This window comes from Pogoniulus pusillus, chromosome 22, assembly GCF_015220805.1.
Source record: "Pogoniulus pusillus isolate bPogPus1 chromosome 22, bPogPus1.pri, whole genome shotgun sequence".
Classification (NCBI taxonomy): Eukaryota; Metazoa; Chordata; class Aves; order Piciformes; family Lybiidae; genus Pogoniulus; species Pogoniulus pusillus.
Genome location: NC_087285.1, coordinates 18,461,355 through 18,483,008, shown reverse-complemented (window position 1 = coordinate 18,483,008; position 21,654 = coordinate 18,461,355). Strand labels below are relative to the sequence as shown.

Below are 21,654 nucleotides of genomic sequence, written 5' to 3'. Positions count from 1 at the left end.
ATAGCTGTCTTTGACCACATCCTTGGGATTTTGAGCAGTCTGGGGCCTCTTTAGTAGCTTTATGAGATTAGAGGAAAATCGGGAGAAAGGACTTTAAGAGGTTTCTTTGTCCACTTTTCTCCCTTCCCCTTTAGTGAGGATCAGCTATCTGTACATGTATCACTTCTGATGGCTATTTGCTCTTTAAAAGCCTCCAGCAGTGAGGCTCTACCACGCTGCAGGCAATCCACTCCAGTCCTCTACTCCCCTCACTGTTAGGAAGCTTTTCCTGACGTTAACCCTCATCTCTCTTGCTGTCACTTAATTAAGCCCATTACTTCTTGTGCTAGCCATCCTGGGCATGGCAAACAGATGATTGCCTTTCTTTTCCAGGCAGCCTTTGTACAACTGATGGCTCTTATTCTCTCTACCTTCTTTTTCTCTTCTCTGTCTGAACCACCTATTTCCTGCTTGCTCCCTTAAAGAGCATGGTCTTGGATCTTCAATGTCTCACATTTCTCTCCTCTGTAATTTCTGCAGTCCTTTCACTTCTACACTTCTACAGGCTGGGGACAGAGTGGCTGGAAAGCAGCCAGGAAGAAAGGGACCTGGAGGTACTGATAGATAGTAGCTGAAGATGAGCCAGCAGTGTGCCCAGGTGGCCAAGAGAGCCAATGGCATCCTGGCCTGCATCAGGAGCAGTGTGGCCAGCAGGACAAGGGAGGTTATTCTGACCCTCTAATCAATACTGGCCAGGCCACAGCTTGAGTGCTGTGTCCATTTCTGGGCTTCTCAATTCAAGAGAGATGTTGAGGTCCTGGAAGGTGTCCAGAGAAGGGCAACAAAGCTGGTGAGGGGCCTGGAACACAAACCCTATGAGGAGAGGCTGAGGGAGCTGGGGGTGTGCAGCCTGCAGAAGAGGAGGCTCAGGGGGGACCTCATTGCTGTCTACAACTACCTGAGAGGAGGCTGTGGGAGGTGGGGTCAATCTCTTCTGCCAGACAAACAGCAACAGAACAAGGGGACAGAGTCTCAAGTTGTGCCAGGGGAGACCTAGGCTGGATGTTAGGAGGAAGTTGTTGGCAGAGAGATTGGCATTGGAATGGGCTGCCCAGGGAGGTGCTGGAGTCACCATCCCTGGAGGTGTTGAAGAAAAGCCTGGATGAGGCACTTAGTGCCATGGTCTGGTTGATTGGCCAGGACTGGGTGCTAGGTTAGACTGGATGATCTTGGAGGTCTCTTCCAACCTGCTTGATTCTATGGTTCTATGCTAAAATGAATGAAGAGGAAAGTTTTTTAACTCCCCCAATATTCAGAAGGTGTTTTCACCCTAATGTTCAGTCTTGCTATGAAACCTCAGGCTACAATAAAAGAGAATGTGTTTTATTATGTTTTTCTCTCAAATTTTCTAGCTCACAGCTGTAAACACCTGGAAATCCCAGCAGCAGCAGAGCACTGTGCTGTTGTCCTGTTCAAGAGAATGTCAGAGAAGCTGAGTGAAGATTGTGTTGAGTGGACCACAACAGCCCCAGCACATTTAACTTGAAGAAATGGTCAGCTGCTTGCTCAGCTCCCCTGCATGCTTTCAGCTGCAGCATGTAGTAGCTGGCAGTTGTGCTCCTTGAGAACATGCTACCTGGAAGCAACATCTCTGCCTGGGTGCTATGGGCATGCTAATTAGTCCCTGGCCAATGCTTCCACCCTCCCCAGTCCCATAGATCTGCTGCTGTTTCAGACCTACCATTCAGAGGTGCAAGAAGAGGCATTAAAGGCAGAGGTAGGTTTTCTTTAGTCTTATTGAATTCCCGTGCTCTGTGGGTTGCATTTTAATTCCAGTGTTTATCTGGATTCAGCCTTGTGAGGTTTCATTGATCTACAGATAGAATGGTAAGCTGAAAAATACAGAGAGACCAGAAGGAAGATCAGCTTGAGAGCTGTGTCTGACCTAAAGAACTGAGCTAACCTGGTGGTTCAGGGTTTGGATATCACAGGGTTCTCACATAGGAAAAAGCTTTTTTCCCTCTCTGTGTACACAGTGAGGATAGATATTTATTTTAGGAAAACACTTAGCCAGAAGGAAGGCAACGTGTAGTGAAAGATAAATTATGCAGATAATGTTCTATTATGCACACAGAGTGAAGAGTACAAGGGACATGAATTTCCCTGGGGAGACACCTCTGAGAGGGGAGGCTGGGACAGCACACAGAATGGAATACAGGAGGAAGGGGGAATAAAATGAATTGGAAGTAGTCAGTTCTGGCAGATTTTGCTTGAAGGAGCAAAAAAGACTGAATGAGCAAAAGATTTTACTGGGGGCGATTCCTTCCTAAGGAAGGGTTTCATGTTGGCTGTGTCGCTTACCAAGGTCACTCCTCCAACTCCAGAGGACAGAGTTTTGGCCCTGGAGGTGTTTGTGAAGCTCAGAGTGAGCGACTGGAAAGCATGAGAAGAATGGCTGAAGACAACAACTGGCAGCATCTCTGCCCCCCAGGCTTTCCCTTTGCTCTGAGGTGGGCAACGTGCTGGTGTTTTGTAGTTCTGTGCTAGACCACCCCTTGAGGCTTGGCAGGGTCAGTTCCTGCCGGGCTGGTGGGAATGCAGGATCAGAGAGGGCAGGCAAAGCAGCCCCTCTCTTGTCAGAGACAGGCACAGAAGCGCTTTGGGGGGTGGAGCAAGACTTGTACCTGAACAGCAGGCTGTGGAGTCTCGGTGGGCAATAACACTTCATTTCACTGGGAACAGCAAGAAAATGCTTCTCTGAAGCCTCTCCTGTTTAACTTCCAGAGCTGTAGCTCCTAACAGCAGGTCTCAAAGCTGGTGTTTTGCATCAGGCTGTAGCCAGGTGGGGTTGATCTCTTCTCCTAGACAACCAGCAATAGAACAAGGGGACACAGTCTCAAGTTGTGGCAGGGAGGTCTAGGCTGGCTGTTAGGAGGAAGTTGGCAGAGACAGTGATTGGCATTGGAATGGGCTGCCCAGGGAGGTGGTGGAGTTGCCGTCCCTGGAGCTATTGAAGCAAAGCCTGGCTGAGGCACTTAGTGCCATGGTCTGGTTGACTGGCTAGGGCTGGGTGCTAGGTTGGCCTGGATGATCTTGGAGGTCTCTTCCAACCTAGTTAATTCTATGATCAGTCCCTGCTACTGCTTGTGCTGATGCTCAGCTTCACTGCAGCAGTCCTGCTGACATGTTTGTGCTTCTTCTGCACCATGCAGTGGGGTAAATTGTTCTCAGGTGAATGCACTGAGAAAAGAAGACTGATTGGGGTCTTCCCAGCCCTTCAGACAGGTCCAAAGGTGGTAGTCCCTCCTATGACACAAGTGCACACAGCTTTGCCTTGGTGCTCTCTGACGTGGTTTTGGAATCCTTGAGGTGAAGTACTGAAAGGATGAAGTATTTCACAGGATGTGCTGCAACCACTGGCAGAAACCCAACTGGCTCTTCCCACGTGGCTGCCATTACAGGCTACATTGCAGAGAACATATCAGAAGCCAGATCCAAGTCCAGGCACCCCTGTGGCTCTACCTTCAATCATGGGTTTGAGGTGACCACTCTGCTGGGTACTAACCTCTTGTGAGTAGCCACTGCAGCTACTCCCATTCTTTGTGCTCCCCCACATTAAGCAAACAGGCTTATCAGCCTTTTGGGTTTGTGTTGACACCTGCAGGTTCAGATACATGTTTTGTTTTCCCCATTCTCTCCAATGCATTCATCTTTTCTCTCCCTTAGAGCTTTCTACCAGACATTAGTCACAACTGAGACTGGGCTGACTTGCTGATGTTGTACAAGGAATTGCTCCTCCTTGGAGGCCTGGCTGATGTAATCAGAACTCACAAATGGTATCAGACCAAAGGCTCATTCAGGCAAGTGGTTCTCTGTTTATTTTGGCTCAGAGCATTGTTGCTCCCCTTTCCTTGTGGTGTCTTCTGTCTCCCTTGTTGCAGATATCTTATTTTCCCCCTCTCCTTTCTTGCATGGCTGGCTCTCAGATCTAGGGTGGCATGCCTTCCACAACATCTGCACCACAGATTTGAGAGATAGGGGAGAGAAGGCTCCACCATACTGTTGTAGCTTATATGCTGTCATGCCTTGCTCTCCTTTTTTTCTGCCTCACTTCCACACCAGCTACGCCTTGGAAGCCAAGTGAAAAAAACACAAGTCTAGACTTGTTCTCTACTCACCCTCCCTTTCTAGATAAAGATACTATGGGTAGTTGGATGTGGCCATTGGAATAGGCTGCCCAGGGAGGTGTTGGAGTCACCATCACTGGAGATGTTGAAGCAAAGCCTGGATGAGGCACTTAGTGCCATGGTCTGGTTGATTGGACAGGGCTGGTTGATAGGTAGGACTGGATGAGCTTGGAGATCTCTTCCAACCTGGTTGATTCTATGATTCTATGATCTAGTTGATTGGCTAGGGCTGGGTGCTAGGTTGGACTGGATGAGCTTGGAGCTCTCTTCCAACCTGGTTGATTCTATGATCTGGTTGATTGGCTAGGGCTGAGTGCTAGGTTGGACTGGATGATCTTGTAGGTCTCTTCCAACCTGGTTGATTCTATGATCTGGTTGATTGGCTAGGGCTGAGTGCTAGGTTGGACTGGATGATCTTGTAGGTCTCTTCCAACCTGGTTGATTCTATGATTCTCTGACTCTAGTTTTTCACAGCCAGTAATGGTTCCACTGTCTATGAATTTGTCTAATCCTAATAGAAGTTATTGACCTTGACTGAAAAATGATTCCCTATTCCCTTTGTAACAGCTGCTGGCAAAGCTGCTGTTCTCCTGATGGATTTTGTTGGGTCTAGGTTTGATAACTTACTTATGACAAAGGCCAGCAGTCTGTTAAAACAGTATCACCTCTATATTTAATACTTCTCTGCCTCTGGCTCTCATGTAATCTAAGTATTAAACATCATTCACAACACTGCAAAAAGCATTTACTGTTTGCAGTATTAGGATGGAAAAGTCCTAGGAAATAATGGATAAGATGATAAGTACTGAACATCAGCAGCTTTGGCTGTTGTGTATTGATAAAGGATAAAATAACTGCTGACTCCTATCCTTCTCCTGGGGCTTCCCCTCCTTGATAAAGTGGCATACATGATGGTGAATGTCTCTCTAGCAGCAATATCCTATCTGTGGACTCACAGCTTTCTTCTATTTCAGCTACCATTTACAAGTGAAATGCTTCCAGGTTTTATTCTTGGCTTTCCTTTCCGTTGTCATTTAGCAATACTTTAGGAAACAGCTGATGCCCCCAGGGTAAACACTTAAACGTTGTCCTACTCTGACAAAATTCTGCTTCATCAGCAAGCTGTGTTGTGTTACTGTTCAGCAAATTGCTACTACAAAGTGCTTTTGCATTTAAACAGCTTCTGTCTGACCTAAGAGCCAGCAAAAGTTGTTCTTAGAGAGGACACAGTAGAATCATAGAATCGAGCTTCGAGCTTGAGAAGAGCAGATTTAGATTGGATGTTTGGAACAAGTTCTGTACTATGAGGGTGGTGGAGCACTGCAACAGCTTGGCCAGGGAGGTGGTTGAGGCTCCATGCCTGGAGGTGTTTAAGGCCAGGCTGGATAAGGCTGTGGGCAGCCTGCTGTAGGGTTAGGTTGTCCCTGCCCATGGCAGGTGGGTTAGATGATCCTTGTGGTACCTTCCAACCCTGACTGATTCTGTGATGACTGCTGTGATGAGTTACTCCTGTCTTTCTCCACTGAGAGGCTAGCTGAAATTACTTGGTGAGCTGGAAGTGGAGGTTGAGGGGCAAAGTACTATGTTATGAAGCAAGAAAATACAGTGCAACCTGTGTTGGTTCCTGAAGATATAGGAGGAGGAAGCTGAAGAAAGTATGTGATGCACGTAGCTAAACAGAGAATATTAATTCCCATGAGGGTTTATTTAGATGCTTTTGCAGCTGCTGAAGTAAAATGTAAATCAAAAAACCAGGTGACCTAGGAGAAAATAAAGCACCTTTTAAATCAGAGATGCTCCCCAGTGCTCCTCAAGGGAAACTTGTGGTGATGCATTCCACAGTAGTGTGGCAGCTGTAGGCATTGCTCTGCTCATAGCTCCTCTCCAGAAGAGCTGAATGAGAGACATATGCTGAAGCAATGGGGCAGGAGTGTGTGCAGCCACGTGTGAAACATCTTCTGGTCTTGTCTTATGAGCTTGCAGTCAGTATGTGAGCAATCTCCCCTTGATTGGGACTTCTCTCTGAAGAAGACACAGAAGCAGTGGAATATGTTTGTCTGTCTGCTCAGGCAGCTATTTGGTCATTCTGGAGCTCTAGTGCTGGGGCCATTGGTATCACAGTATCACAGTATCACCAAGGTTGGAAAAGACCTCACAGATCATCAAGTCCAACCCTTTACCACAGTGCCCAAGGCTAGACCATGGCACCAAGTGCCACATCCAACCTTGCCTTGAACAGCCCCAGGGACGACAACTCCACCACCTCCCCGGGCAGCCCATTCCAGTGTCCAATGACTCTCTCAGTGAAGAACTTTCTCCTCACCTCCAGCCTAAATCTCCCCTGGCACAGCCTGAGGCTGTGGCCTCTCGTTCTGGTGCTGGCCACCTGAGAGAAGAGAGCAACCTCCTCCTGGCCACAACCACCCTTCAGGTAGTTGTAGACAGCAATAAGGTCACCCCTGAGCCTCCTCTTCTCCAGGCTAACCAATCCCAGCTCCCTCAGCCTCTCCTCGTAGGGCTGTGCTCAAGGCCTCTCCCCAGCCTCGTTGCCCTTCTCTGGACACGCTCAAGCATCTCAATGTCCCTCCTAAACTGGGGGGCCCAGAACTGAACACAGTACTCGAGGTGTGGTCTGACCAGTGCAGAGTACAGGGGCAGAATGACCTCCCTGCTCCTGTTGACCACACCATTCCTGATGCAGGCCAGGATGCCACTGGTGCTTGAATCTCTTTGCCTGGATGCTTTGTACTTCTGGAAAGCAAGGGGAGAAATACCTTGAATTCTTGCTTATCTTTCATAGAATCAGTCAGGTTGGAAGAGACCTCCAAGATCATCCAGTCCAACCTTTCATCCAGCCCTGGCCAATCAACTAGGCCATGGCACTAAGTGCTTCAAGTAGCCTCCACTTGGCTACAGAACCCCTTCAGGTTGTTTCCAGCACCCAATTTGCCATCAGAGCCCAGTGGTTCCAGATTTCCTTTGATAACTTAGCAGAGCAGCGTGGGGCAAAATTTCATCCTTCTCTCTTTTTCCCTTTTAAGAGTCTCCAGTGCCTCATTGTATGTTAGGAGCACCTCTTATTGGGATTGAAGCAACCAGGTCCCTCTGGATATGCACATGACCCTTGCTGAACCCCAGCTATTCCCTTTGTGCAGTTCTGCCACTGAAAAGCCACTTGTGGCACAGGCAGGATCTCGCTGCATCGCTTCCCGTCCGCTGTCACCGAGGTCGTTGTTCTGGCACAGAGTGAGACATGAACAGCTGCAGGAACCCAGTGATAGCCCTGCTATTGCTTCCTGGAGGGATGAATGTGGAAATAAGTGTCAGGAAAAGGAAATTGCCAGCCATGCTCTCTGTCCTGGATGCTTGCTTGTGGGAAAGGGTTGGCAGGTGGCTCCTGTTTCCTCCCTGGAGGATAGGAACATTGATTGGTTCAGCTTGGGGTTTGTTTTGGCTTTTCTTAGCTGCCAAGCCTCTGCTCAGCAAAAGCTGACATAAAATAGTTCCACACATGCTTACTGGCCTCAGCCTTAGTTCAGATGTGGCCTGTAACCCACTCCATGGGCCTGTGGAGGATGCTGATTTGGAGGGTTTTCTTCAGAATCTACACAGATAAAGCATTTCTGCTCTTTTTGTTAGGTAGAGGAGGCTGTGCTTCACAAAGCAGGACACTGGAGAGAGACCATTCCTCCTGTCCTTGATGGTGCCCTGTGCCCACTCTTCAGCTAAACACTAGCCTTGAGCTCTGTGGTAAAGGGTTGGACTTGATGATCTGTGAGGTCTCTTCCAACCCTGATGATACTGTGATACATGTGCTCATGTTCACACAAGGTAATGGAGTTCTGAGTGTAAGGGACAGGGATGGTCCATGACCTGAGGAGCACTATATACATGTGTGAGTGAATTTGGGTTTGTATGGACTCCCTCTGTGGGACACTGACCTGATGGAGTAGGTCCAGAGAAGAGCCATGAAGATAATCAGGGGTTTGGAACACCTTTGCTATGAGGATAGGCTGATGGAGCTGGGGTTGTTCAGCCTGGAGAAGAAGAGGCTCTGGGAAGACCTAATAATGACCTTCCAGTACCTCAAGGGGACCTACAGGAAGGATACAGAGAGACTGTTTATACAAGCCTGTAGTGATAGGATGAGGAGCAATGGGACACTGACCTGATGGACCCATGGACCTCATTAAAATAATCTGGGGTTTGGAACACTTTGCTATGAGAATAGGCTGATGGAGCTGGGGTTGTTCAGCCTGGAGAAGAAGAGGCTGTGGGGAGACCTAACAATAACCTTCCAGTACCTCAAGGGGACCTAGAGGAAGGATACAGAGAGACTGTTTACAAGAGCCTGTAGTGATAGCACGAGGGGCAATGGCTTGAAGCTAGAGAAGAGCAGATTTAGACTGGATTTCAGGAACATGTTCTTTACTTTGAGGGTAGTGGAGCACTTGAACAGGTTGCCCAGAGAGGTGGATGGGACTCCATCCCTGGAGATATTCAAGACAGGGCTTGAGAGGGCTCTGGGCAACCTGAGGATGCCCCTGCTTGCTGCAGAGAGGGTTGGACTGGATGACATTTGGAGGTCTCTTCCAACCTGGACCATTCTGTGACTCTCCAGTAGACTTCTGCTGGCAAGATGGTCTCCAAAGTGCAGCTAAAAGCTAGCACATTCCAACAATTGTCATGGAGAAGATGAAGGTGACTGCCCACCACCAGCTGTTCTGAGTGGAAATCTAGCAGGGCAGAAAGCTGGGGCCAGGAGGGACAGCAGTTGCAGAGCATCTGTTGGTGGCTGGAAGGATTGCTTTTGCAAAGCAGAGGTCTTCACACCTTTGCAATCCAAGTAAAGTGGAGAAATAAATCACTGTGCACAGTTGTCATCTTTCCCCTCCGAGCAGCAGCCAAAGAGTTTAAATATAGCTAACCCTCTGCATTTCCTGACACTAAACAAGCACTCCAAGTAAACTGCTGTATCACAGGAGTGATTTAGAAACCAATTAGAGGGGGAATTTTATTCTCTACTAGATTATGGGTCAGTCAGGTGTTCTACTCCTGTAGGAACACATCTTCATCTGGACTTGGTGCATCGGGCTTCGTTCTGTCCACCTTGCAAAACACCTCCAGTCGGTGGAAAAACTCTGAGCATCATTCTGCCGAGGGCAAAGTCTGTCATTTTCATAGTGCTTTGTCTCTGTTTGCTGCTGAGGGCATTAGCAGGAATGCAGACCTCCCACCTGGTAAATAATCTTCTCCACCTTCTCGTCAGACTTGTGATGTGTAGATACATTTGTGGTGCTTGTTACTCATGAATTATTAGCTCCTGAGGAATCAGAGAATCAACCAGGTTGGAAGAGACCTCCAAGATCATCCAGGCCAACCTAGCACCCAGCCCTATCCAGTCAACCAAACCATGGCACTAAGTGCCTCATCCAGTCTCTTCTTGAACACCTCCAGGGATGGTGCCTCCACCACCTCCCTGGGCAGCCCATTCCAATGCAAATCACTCTCTCTGTGAAGAACTTCCTCCTAACATGCAGCCTAGGCCTCCCCTGGCACAACTTGAGACTGTGTCCCCCTGTTCTATTGCTGGTTGTCTGGGAGAAGAACTTCCTTCTGTCTTTCAGCCTTCAGAGCAGCATTGGTAGTGGGCCCACAGCTGGGGCCATATTCTGGTAAAGAATAAGGCAATCATGTTTAATCTCCTTCCATAACATTTTCTTCTCTCTGGCTATGTTCAGCTCAGGATGTCCCCAGGCTGATGTGATTCTCACTGAAGCACACTGGGTTCCTCTTGCAGCTGCTGTCTAATCTGTCCTTGAGCACCACCTATTCCAGCACCACTCTGAATGAGGCACATTAGCCCACTTAAGATACTGGAAGGCCACTACAAGGTCTTCCCAAAGCCTTCTCTTCTCCAGGCTGAGGTCTCAGGTAAACACTGTGTGTAGCTGGACTTAGAACCATAGACTCACAGAATCAGTCAGGGCTGGAAGGGACCACAAGCATCATCTAATTCCAACCCTCTTGCCATGGGCAGGGACTTGCTTTTTAGCTTTGTTCCCAGTCTGGATGCAACAGCACCAGAGGTTAGAAGGGTGCATTGAACTCATTTACACAGATGACTCACCTTCATGGCCTGCTTCTCTGCAAATGACCTTGCTTATTTTTGGCTGCCCTCAGGTGGGTGAGAAGTTCTCCAATCTTTGCCTATCACTGCATTGTCATTTAGGAGTCATAATGAGTATTTAGTGTTTCCAATTATTTTCTGCTTCGTTGGAAACACAACAGTCGTTGGAGTCGTTAAGGAATCCTCAGTCGAGCCACTAAACAATGGAAAGAAGCATGTAAAAACCATGAGATGTGGCTGGCCTGGCTGTCAGCTGGGAATGGGAGCAAGTCATAGCCAGGAGCCATCACAGGCATGCTAACAAATGCTTCGAGGCACATGCAAAAATGCAGAGAGTCAAATGCTCTCGGGTTGTGTCTCTGGAGGAATATTATAGCTGGGCTGAGAGAAGTCTTCTGATGATGTAAGTTGCATGTCCTTTATGGATGGTTGCTCATACATGCAGAGTTTCAAGGATCTTAGCACAGAAAACCCTTGCTCAGTATCTTCTCCCTGGCATTTTTTCCTCCTTTGAAATGAAATACTTTAGCTACTTAGATGAAAACTGTTTTCAGACTCAAGAGCTGGTTTCATATTTTCACTGAACATGTTCTAATGATGTGCAATAGGCAGCATGGATGCCACAGAGAGATGTAACAGGGAAGGTTAGTAGGTGACTTTTCAGGGTGCTGGAGGGCAGGGATGCCAACCAGAGGGACCTGGACAGGCGGGCACAAACCAAACTCATGAGGTTCAACAAGACTAGGGGGAATGGAGCAAGGCTGGAAGTGGGGAGATTCAGGGTGGATGTGAGGAGGAAATTGTTGAGCATGAGAGTGGTGAGAGGCTGGAATGGGTTGCCCAGGGAGGTGGAGGTGCTGGAAGGTGTCCAGGGAAGGGCAGAGGGCTGCAGCACCTCTCCTGTGAGGAGAGACTGAGGGAGTTTGGGCTGTTCAGTCTGGAGAGAAGCCTCTGAGGTGGCCTTGTTGTGGTCTTTCAGTATCTGAAGGGGGCTGCAAGAAAGCTGGGGAAGGACATTTTAAGATGTCAGGTAGTGATAGGACTGGGGGGAATGGAACACAGCTAGAAATGAGTAGATTCAGACTGGATGTTAGGAAGGAGTTTTTCAGCATGAAAGTGGTGAGAGGCTGGAATGGGTTGCCCAGGGAGGTGGTTGAGGTCCCATCCCTGGAGGTGTTTAAGGCCAGGCTGCCTGAGGCTGTGGCCAGGCTGCTCTAGGGTAGGGTGTCCCTGGGCATGGCAGGGAGGTTGGAACTGGCTGCTCCTTGTGGTCCCTTCCAACCCTGACTGATTCTATGATGTCAGCTTCTCCTGGAGACGCTCCAGGACACTTCTCTTTGTTTTTACGGATGCAAATCAACCAATCCCCCCTTCCCCACCCCCATTCATCTTTTTTTTTTTTCCTTAGGACAAATCACTTCCAAGCACATCTGGTTGAGCATGAAGAATGAGAATATGAATACAGACAATTATGATGGAGTAGAGGCCTTATAAAAATTTATACCCAAACTTACCCCCTGGTAACTCATTCATCTGCATGTCTTGACAGGATGCCTGTGAAATAGTGGGACAATAAAAGCTGTTGTTATGCTGAAAGATGGTAATAGCTGGCCTCTGGGGGAGCTGGGTTTCCAAGACAATCACAGATAACACAGCTGAAAAGGTTAGGCTCAGGAGAAGGAGCACTCAAGCCTTTCTTCTCCAAGACAGAGGTGGGCTACCTCAGGGTGGGGGCTGTCTAAAGGTATAGGGAAAGCCCTTCATGGGACAGCAGGATATCTGAAGTGCTGGTTACACAGAGGGAAATATCCAGCAGACAGAATCATAGAGAGCTGTGCCTCAGCAGGTGAAGGTCCAAGGACATGTCAGAGGGCACTTTTGCAAGGCAGTGTTTGGGCTGTGGCACCACACTGGGAACAAAAGAGATACTTGGCAAAGAAATAGTGAATGTGACTGCTCTGGCAGCCTTTGAGCTGTCAGAAATGGTTAAAAACCCCTCTTCCCCAAAATTCAGTCTTTCAGAAAGAAAGGTGGATTAAAAAGTGTTTCTATCAGTATATTAATGGCAAAAGAAGAGGCAAGGACATCCTCCACTCCTTACAAGATGCAGAGGGGAATATAGTAACAAAGGATGAGGAGAAGGCAGAGGTGCTTAATGCCTGAGGTTATTCTTCCCTTCTACTCAGCACTGGTCAGGCCACACCTTGAGTCCTGTGTCCAGTTCTGGGCTCCTCAATTCAAGAGAGATGTTGAGGTGCTGGAAGGTGTCCAGAGAAGGGCACCAAGGCTGGAAAGGGACCTGGAACACAGCCCTGTGAGGAGAGGCTGAGGGAGCTGGGGGTGTGCAGCCTGCAGAAGAGAATGCTCAGGGCAGAGCTCATTGCTGTCTGCAACTACCTGAAGGGAGGGTGTAGCCAGGTGGGGTTGGGCTCTTCTGCCAGGCAACCAGGGACAGAAGAAGGGGACACAGTCCCAAGTTGTGTCGTGGGAGGTCTAGGCTGGATGTTAGGAGGAAGTTGTTGTCAGAGAGAGTGATTGGCATTGGAATGGGCTGCCCAGGGAGGTGGTGGAGTCTCTAGTTGATTGGCTAGGGCTGAGTGCTAGGTTGGACTGGATGATTTTGGAAGTCTCTTCCAACCTGCTTGATTCTATGAAAGGGAGGCAATAATGCAGAGCTGTCCTCAACAAGGAACTGGTACACAATGAAGCTCCTTTATTAGCTTCTTTCTGTCTCTTCTCTCAGTTGACTCTATGTAACCTATTGTCTCTCAGGGAAGGCCAATCACAAAGCTAGCTCAGAGCACAAGTTCATAATGCTTCTTATTCCATGCTCCAGGAGAAGCACAGTAGGAACTGCAGAAGGAAGGACAAGGAGCTAAGATGTGTGAAGCCCACTGAGGAGCCACTGATGCATACAAAAAGAGGCTGCAGCCTTTAAAAGGATACTTAAAGCAACAGTAGTGAGATTGATCTCTCCTCACTTCAGGTACCTAATAATCTGTCCTAGTTTATAGTTTCACTTCAGGATGAGAGGAATCAGTCTGGGAACAACCCTTTCTCTCTACAGTCAGCAGTCTGGTGCAGATGAAGATGTCTGAACTGCAGCTCTCTGTCTCTGCTGAGCTGGATCTGGTCCCTTATGAGCAACAGTAAATTTGCCTGTGCAAATCCCACCTGGAGCCATTTGTGCATTGCTTCCTCTCTCAGTGAAACCTACCCCAACAGCCATTTCTACACTCCCAGCAGACTAATTATGACCAAAATTCTCTGTCCTTGCTTTGCAACGGTCCATGGCTTAACCAATTTAAAAATGCAAATGAATGCTAAATTGCAGTTCAATCTGAACCATCTCCTCCTTTCCCTCTCTTTCTTCCCATTCCCCCCACCCAGGTAAAGGAAGAGAAAGCAGGCATTAATTGCTGATGGTGAAATTCAGTCCTTCAGATCTGAGGTAATTTTACATTAGGCTCCAGTGCCAGAGATTGTGATGTCATCAGAGGTGCTCTACTGATCCATGATTTGAGGAGAAGCAGCTTGGACTTCATCCTCCCTTTTTTTTCTCTATGGAGAGACCTAAATGCTGCAGTCTGCTGCTCTTTTTACTGTTAAGCTTTCATACTCCAATGTTAGGAAGAGGCATTTGGGAAGAGCATAAGCAAACACCTTGGCTGAAACACATACCTTTGTACTGCTGGTGTCCTGATGTGTGAAATTACAGCTCTCTTTTGCAGTCATCTGCGGGGATGTGTTGGCCTTTTTAGCCTCTGTGGCTAGCTGGTTAACCCGAGGTAAACTGTCAAAACATTCAGTCCCCATCAAGGCTCTCTTACCATCTCATGGGCCCCAGCTGTTTCTGCCTGCTAACATTAACTGTTCTCTTAGATAGTAACTCATGCTGGAGCATGTCAGAGCAGGGCCAGGAGGATGCTGAGAGGGCTGCAGCAGCTCTGCTGTGAGCACAGACTGAAAGAGTTGGGGCTGTGCAGGCTGCAGAAGAGAAGGCTCCCAGGTGACCTTCTTGTGGCCTTCCAGGATATGAAGGGGGCTAAAAAGAAGCTGGGGAGGGACTTTTTAGGCTCTCAGGGAGTGACAAGACTGAGGGAAATGGAGCAAAGCTGGAGGTGGGGAGATTGAGACTGTCCATGAGGAGGAAGTTGTTGAGCATGAGAGTGGTGAGAGGCTGGAATGGGTTGCCCAGGGAGGTAGTTGAGGCCCCATGGCTGGAAGTGTTTAGGGCCAGGCTGGATGAGGCTGTGTGCAGCCTGCTGTAGGGTAGGGTGTCCCTGCCCATGGCAGAAAAGTCAGAACTCAATGATCCTTCTGATCCCTTCCAACCCTGACTGATTCTATGAGCTTCTCTGAGGAAGAGGCTACGCCATAGACACATGTTTGTGTGTGACATGAACAATGTCTGGCATTGTGATTGATGGTCTTTGGGGGGAGGATCATGTAGGTAGTTGTAATAACCATCTGCAGACCATCTTGTTGCTTTCCTAATCCCAGCAGTGCACTGTAACATCTTCACTGAGCTTGAATGGGACTCCAGAGTATCTACAGAGCCACCAATAGGCTCAGAGCTAGGCACTGATATTACTTCCCTCCATGGACAGCATATGATATCACAGTATTATTAGGATTGGAAGAGACCTCACAGATCACCAAGTCCAACCCTTTACCACACAGCTCAAGACCAGACCATGGCACCAAGTGCCACGTCCAATCCTGCCTTGAACAGCTCCAGGGACGGCGACTCCACCACCTCCCCGGGCAGCCCATTCCAGTGTCCAATGACTCTCTCAGTGAAGAACTTTCTCCTCACCTCCAGCCTAAATTTCCCCTGGTACAGCCTGAGGCTGTGTCCTCTCGTTCTGGTGCTGGCCACCTGAGAGAAGAGAGCAACCTCCTCCTGGCCACAACCACCCCTCAGGTAGTTGTAGACAGCAATAAGGTCACCCCTGAGCCTCCTCTTCTCCAGGCTAACCAATCCCAGCTCCCTCAGCCTCTCCTCGTAGGGCTGTGCTCAAGGCCTCTCCCCAGCCTCGTCGCCCTTCTCTGGACACGCTCAAGCATCTCAATGTCCCCCCTAAACTGGGGGGCCCAGAACTGAACACAGCACTCAAGGTGAGGTCTAACCAGTGCAGAGTACAGGGGCAGAATGACCTCCCTGCTCCTGCTGACCACACCATTCCTGATGCAGGCCAGGATGCCACTGGCTCTCTTGGCCACCTGGGCACACTGCTGGCTCATGTTCAGGTGGGTATAAATCAGCACCCCCAGATCCCTCTCTGTCTGGCTGCTCTCAGCCACTCTGACCCCAGCCTGTATCTCTGCATGGGGTTGTTGTAGCCAAAGTGCAGCACCCTGCACTTGGAGCTATTGAACCCCATCCCCTTGGACTCTGCCATATGACAGTCTAATAATCTAAACTGCTGGCAACTCTGTTGACCACAGACCCCTTGGCAGTGTTGCTGAGTTAGGTATCCCGAGAAGAAAACCCCAAACTCTAATCCTTACTGTGTCCATTAGTCATACACAACCCCATGTTTGCTAGGCTGAAGTGTGCTGGGAAGTAAGTGTGTTTCTTTGGAGCTGTGAAGCCCTTGTCACCCCAAAGCAAATAGATATCTGCTTTCCCATATCCCAGACCACCACAGCCTGTGTGTTTTCAAACATCATAATGGAGTGCCCCTAATCCTTCCACAGAGGTGTGTGTGGTTAATCAAACTGTGATGCCTCAGGCCCTGGATAATTTTGTTTACCATCAGCTTAGCTCCAGACCTCCTGGGAGATGCTCACTGGTTCAGGATGCACAGTGTGCTTCCAGCCCTTTCAGGCAGGGATGGCAACTCTTGGCTGCAAAGGCTGATGCAGCTGTTCTGTTGCCTGATGTGGCTTCTTCACGGCTCCTGGGAGGAAGAGAAGCCTTTAGCTTCCTCCTCTGTGCAGAAAAGCATTAAGTGTATTGGTCTGGATGCAAATGTGTGAGAAAACAAGGAATTTTCTATGTGGACCAACTGCATTCAAAGAGGACTGAGAAAGGAGAGCAATGCTTTTGCAGGAGCCTTTACAGCTCCATACAGCAGTCTTAATTTTGGATGCTGCCTCAGTTCTAGTTTAAGTTTCCCAGAGACTCAAATACAGTTAATAGAACCAATAACAATTGGTTCCCTCTCCCCACCCTCTTTTATAGAATCATAGAATCAAGCAGGTTGGAATAGACCTCCAAGATCATCCAGCCCAACCTAGCACTCAGCCCTGTCCAGTCAACCAGACCATGGCACTAAGTGCCTCATCCAGGCTTTGCTTCAACATCTCCAGGGATGGCAACTCCACCACCTCCCTGGGCAGCCCATTCCAATACCAATCACTCTCTCTGCCAACAACTTCCTCCTAACATCCAGCCTAGACCTGCCCTGCCACAACTTGAGGCTGTGTCCCCTTGTTCTGTTGCTGGCTGCCTGGCAGAAGAGCCCAACCCCACCTGGCTACAGCCTCCCTTCAGGTAGTCATAGACAGCAATGAGCTCTGCCCTGAGCCTCCTCTTCTCCAGGCTGCACAAGCCCAGCTCCCTCACAGCCTCTCCTCCTTATCCCCTCCCCATTTATTCAAAGAAAAGGAATTAGATGTAGAGAGAAAAAGGTTAAACACACCCAAATAAATAGTCTCACTTTGAATTGGAAGTTAAGAAAGAAAGGTTTAGCAATGAATGAAAGATGTTGGAGGTAGGGCAGTTACAAAGAGATATAGGGAAGGGAAAACAAGATACAACATACATACATACTACCAGATTGATGGCAATGGGTTGGTCCACCTCTTGCACTGATGGCCACATGGCAAACCAAAGAGCAGCAGGAACAGGAGGGTGATGCTGTCAGGCAGGGTGATAGAGAACAAAGGAGCAAGTTCCTCTGCTTTTATAGGGGGTAAGATAGGTAGTGGGAGTGGGCTAAGCACTACACCTGGAGTAAGGTTCAGGCCCACCCCCAGGGAGGAGTCAGGAAGACCTGGGGTGAGGGTCAAGACCACTCCCCCAGGAGGGTTAACCCTTTCCTAGGACAAACCCTGATCTTGATCACAGCAGTGTCAAACTGAAATGTATTGTATTGATTTCAAAGTAAGCTCCAGCCTGTAGTAGTGGGAACAGAATCTGACCAAAGACTCCCATCTGGATGAAGGGAGAAAACAAACCTTTTGCAATGGAAATAGATGATAGGGAAAGTCTTGTGTCCTACCATAGTCCCTCAATGTATGGCCCAGAGTGCTGGCAGGTCTATGTGTGTGCCTGCTCCATGTGTGTTCACGTTTGCTCTAGTGAGAGGCAGTCTGCCTCCGTGAGTCACAGCAGCTCCTCACTGCCTGCACAGCTCTGCCTTTTCAGTCTGGATGGACTGCTGTGCCTAAAGCTCTGTGTGTGTTGATCATAACAACCCAGCAGCATGCACTGCATCCATCCCTAGAGCATAAAACCTTATGTCCCTCAGAGGCTGTTCTGGGGAGAAGGACGGAAACTGAATCTCCTCTGTGGGCACGTACCAGAGTCTTCCATCTCTGTGTGTGCACAAACACACAGCAGGCACCAGTGTTTGTAGTTTTGTGTTCCCAGGAAGGTGTGGGTTTGGCTTTTTATTATGATTCTGTGCTAGGTAGAAGCATAGAATCAAGCAGGTTGGAAAAGACCTCCAAGATCATCCAGGCCAACCTAGCACCCAGCCCTGGCCAATCAACTAGACCATGGCACTAAGTGCCCCAGCCAGGCTTCAACTCCTCCACGGACAGCGACTCCACCACCTCCCTGGGCAGCCCATTCCAATGCCAATCACTCTCTCTGTGAAGAACTTCCTCCTAGCATCCAGCCTAGACCTGCCCTGGCACAACTTGAGACTGTGTCCCCTTGTTCTATTGCTGCTTGCCTGGCAGAAGAGCCCAACCCCACCTGGCTACAACCTCCCTTCAGGTGGTTGTAGACATCAACGAGGTGTCCTCTGAGCCCAATTTTCTGCAGGCTGCACACCCCCAGCTCCCTCAGCCTCTCCTCACAGGGCTGTGCTCCAGGACCCTCATCAGCCTTGGTGCCCTTCTCTGAACACGTTCCAGCACCTCAACATCTCTCTTGAATTGAGGAGCCCAGAACTGGACACAGCACTCAAGGTGTGGCCTGACCAGTGCTGAGTACAGGACAGGAATAACCTCCCTTGTCCTGCTGGCCACACTGTTCCTGAGCCAGGCCAGGATGCCATTGACTGTCCTGGCCACCTGGGCACACTGCTGGCTCATCTTCAGCTACTATCTACCAGCACCCCCAGCTCCCTCTCTGCCTGGCTGCTCCCAGCCACTCTGTCCCCAAAGCAGCAGTGAAGCAGACCCAAAAGCAGCAGTGAAGATTGATTCCATTTAATTTCAGCTGGAAACATTGCAGTCACAAGAGGTTTGCCATTAACTGTGGAGGACATTAAGCATTTGGGGTCCGCCGTCTATTTTTCTGTCAGTTGCAAGCTAATAAAGTTCTGGTGAAAATGTTTAATAATTACCTCATGAATTATTCATGGTTAACTGGCTAACCCAACATTGCAGGGGATGTGGTCTCCAGAGTGCAAGGAGGGGAGGGAAAACTAAAACAAAGAAAGAAATGTGAGGACAGGACCCAGCTGCAACAATGAGCAGGCAGTGATTTGTTTTCTGGCTGCGCCGAAGGGTCGTCTCAGTCTGTTATTTATGTCTTCGTGGTGATGAGCCACAGAATGTAAGTGGATGAGGTTATTTGCTAAATATATAGAGAGAAGAAGAAAAAAAACCTAACCCAAACAACAAACTGGGAAAGAAATCAAACTCCCTTGACTGCTTTTTAATCTGGAAGTGGTGCTTGAATTCTTTCACCTATTGTTCTGCAGCTCAGAGGTTCTGTTCTTGTCGATGCCATTTGTGTCTGGTCATGCATTAGTGGAAATAAGTGTGGAGTTTAGGAATATTTCTGATCCTTTAGTCTCCCTTCTCCCTTTTCTTACCTTCTCCCCCTTCATTCTTATCCACATTCCATTTTCTGATTAATTTTCTTCCCCCCCCCTTTTTATTTCCAGTGTTTTTCTCTCCTCCTCTGAGTTTGTCTTTTTTCCTCCTCATTTATCTCTGATTCTTTTACCAGTTCTCATTTTGCAATGTTTTATCTGTCTGGTTCCCTCTTTGCTCTCTCTATTGCCAACAGGATCTTAATGCTATCTGCTGAAGTCCATGAGCCTTAACCCATGCCAGATGAAGAAACAATCAGGCCCAAAGAAGATCTCCTGTAATTTAATGAAACGTGGTGACAACTTCTTGGAGAAGGGTGTTGGGACTCACATTTGGACACCCAGTCCAGTCTGTGATAACCAAACCTGATTTGGAAAGAGGTGCAGTAACCTCCTTGCTGTACTCCACATATCAATGGCACAAAGGACTCAGGGAGAAGTCTCCTGGCTGGCCAGGTATCCATGAATCCAAATGGAAAAGAGAATACAGCAGACAACACCTAATCCCAGTGTGAGCAAAGACTGCTCTTGTGCCCAGAGGGATTAATGATAGCTTATACAGGATGGAAACCTCTGGGAAGCTGTCCAGGAGCGATGTCTCCTCTGCAGAAGACAGAAGCTTGAGGCAAACACTGAGATCTTCTTTGCATAGGCTGTGGGAAGGGCACTATAATGTATCTCAAAATCTCTCTTGAATTGAGGGGCCCAGAACTGGACACAGCACTCAAGGTGTGGCCTGACCAGTGCTGAGCACAGGGCAGGAATAACCTCTCTTGTCCTGCTGGCCACATTGTTCCTGATGCAGGCCAGGATGCCATTGGCTCTCTTGGCCACCTGGGCACACTGCTGGCTCATCTTCAGCTACTATCTACCAGTACCCCCAGGTCCCTTTCTTCCTGGCTGCTTTCCAGGCACTCTGTCCCCAGCCTGTAGCACTGCTTGGGGTTGTTTTGTCCAAAGTGCAGGACCTTGCACTAGGCCTTGTTAAATCTCACCCCATTTCAGCACCACTTTCCCTTTTCCACCACATCTGCCTCTTTCCCACCCCACACTGCATTTTCCCCCAAACCAGGAGCACCTGGGTGCTGTTGGAGTCTCCTCCCACCCCAGGTGTGACCACTTTGCCCTCCCTGCCTGCTCCCCTATTTAATCAGCCTCAGGAAAGGCACCAGTCCTAAACTTGCCCATCTGGGCAGAGGGATCCTCCTCCCATCATCACTGGTGAGTCCCTGTGGTGTGCACTGGGTGAATGGTGGAGGTGATCTAAAGGCCGGGGGGCCTTGGTGGGCCCCCCGGTTAGGTAGGGCATACTCTTGCTGGTCAGTCTAACATCACCCACGGGTGCTGGCTGGGCACTTAGGTTGAGCTATGTTCAGCTGCTGGTTTCTGCTCACTCCTAAAGCTGTAACAATGACAGGCATCAACCCGTGCAATGCTGTGGGAAGCACTGAGTGAGCCTGGATGGAGGAAAGGTCTGAGAATCCCTGCTCTTCAAGCAAGTTCCTTCACACCCAGCTCCACTGCAGCTCTGCGGGAAGATGGGTTTGTAGACCTGGCTTCACAGATCTCCTCCTGGGGTCAGAGGACCAGAGGGTAAGTTCTGCTCGCATCCAAGCTGTGGTTTGGCCGCCCAGCTGCGGTTTGGCTGTGCAGCCACCCTGCTGTCCTCCTAAGGCATCTCCACCACCATCTCAGCTACAAGATCACCTTGTGAGGAGGAGGATTTCACAGGTTGGCTGCAGTTCCCCATCAAAGCTCTGCTGATGTGTTTAAGGCAAATAAAATGAATAACAGAGGAAAGTCAAAACTTGCACTGCTGATTATTTCCCCCCAAAAAAACCTTCTTTTACTTATTAAACTGCTCTGGATACGTATTTCAAAGGACTTCATTTTCCACCCCCCCTTCTCTCTTTTGGCCCATTGTTTATTATAGCTTCATCATCCCTGAAATAGGAGCTGCAGGCAGCTTGCTAAATGGATTGAAAAGCTGCTTCTGCCAGAACCAAGCTAAAAAAGCCCCTCTTGATAGCTACAGACCCTTTTGTTTTAGCATTTCTAACCCAAGCACTATTTTCCTCAGAGCATCACTGAAAAGTGACACATCAGTGTTTCAGCAAAGGGATTTCTTCATCCAGTTATGCCCAGGGCAGAAGTTCATCCCTGGGTTCATGAGCAAGACTCATTCTGCAGCACTGAAGATCAGGGGCAGCTGGGGTTTGGTAGAGGGGGAGAGAGACAGCCCTGGCAAGGCTGAGCAAATCTCAACTCTGAAACATGCTGGGCAGGATATATGAAGCTGGGTGTTGGTCCCAGAGGCCAGCAACTATCCTCCTTCCATACAGCTATTTTTTACCTA

At 48.9% G+C, this 21,654-nt stretch overlaps 3 long non-coding RNA genes across 6 annotated transcripts; 2 read left to right on the top strand and 1 right to left on the bottom strand.

Moving 5' to 3' along the window:
- The first annotated feature begins 1,411 nt into the window (after window positions 1–1,411).
- LOC135185345 (uncharacterized) lies at window positions 1,412–11,809 on the top strand. Of its 2 annotated transcripts, XR_010306461.1 has the most exons (3): window positions 1,412–1,756; window positions 2,345–2,489; window positions 3,706–3,828. It is a non-coding gene; the product is annotated as an uncharacterized LOC135185345 (long non-coding RNA). The 2 variants fall into 2 exon arrangements; XR_010306460.1 differs by lacking the exons at window positions 2,345–2,489; window positions 3,706–3,828 and adding an exon at window positions 11,705–11,809.
- Window positions 6,876–17,165, bottom strand: LOC135185343 (uncharacterized). 3 transcript variants are annotated; one of them, XR_010306455.1, is made up of 3 exons: window positions 17,074–17,165; window positions 11,811–11,850; window positions 6,876–6,917 (listed from the first exon to the last, which is right to left on the bottom strand). It is a non-coding gene; the product is annotated as an uncharacterized LOC135185343 (long non-coding RNA). The 3 variants fall into 3 exon arrangements; XR_010306453.1 differs by lacking the exon at window positions 6,876–6,917 and adding an exon at window positions 7,224–7,462; XR_010306454.1 differs by lacking the exon at window positions 6,876–6,917 and adding an exon at window positions 9,152–9,489.
- Window positions 17,166–20,226: 3,061 nt separating this feature from the next.
- On the top strand, window positions 20,227–21,105 carry LOC135185341 (uncharacterized). Its single transcript, XR_010306449.1, has 2 exons — window positions 20,227–20,519; window positions 20,716–21,105. It is a non-coding gene; the product is annotated as an uncharacterized LOC135185341 (long non-coding RNA).
- The last annotated feature ends 549 nt before the right edge of the window (window positions 21,106–21,654 follow it).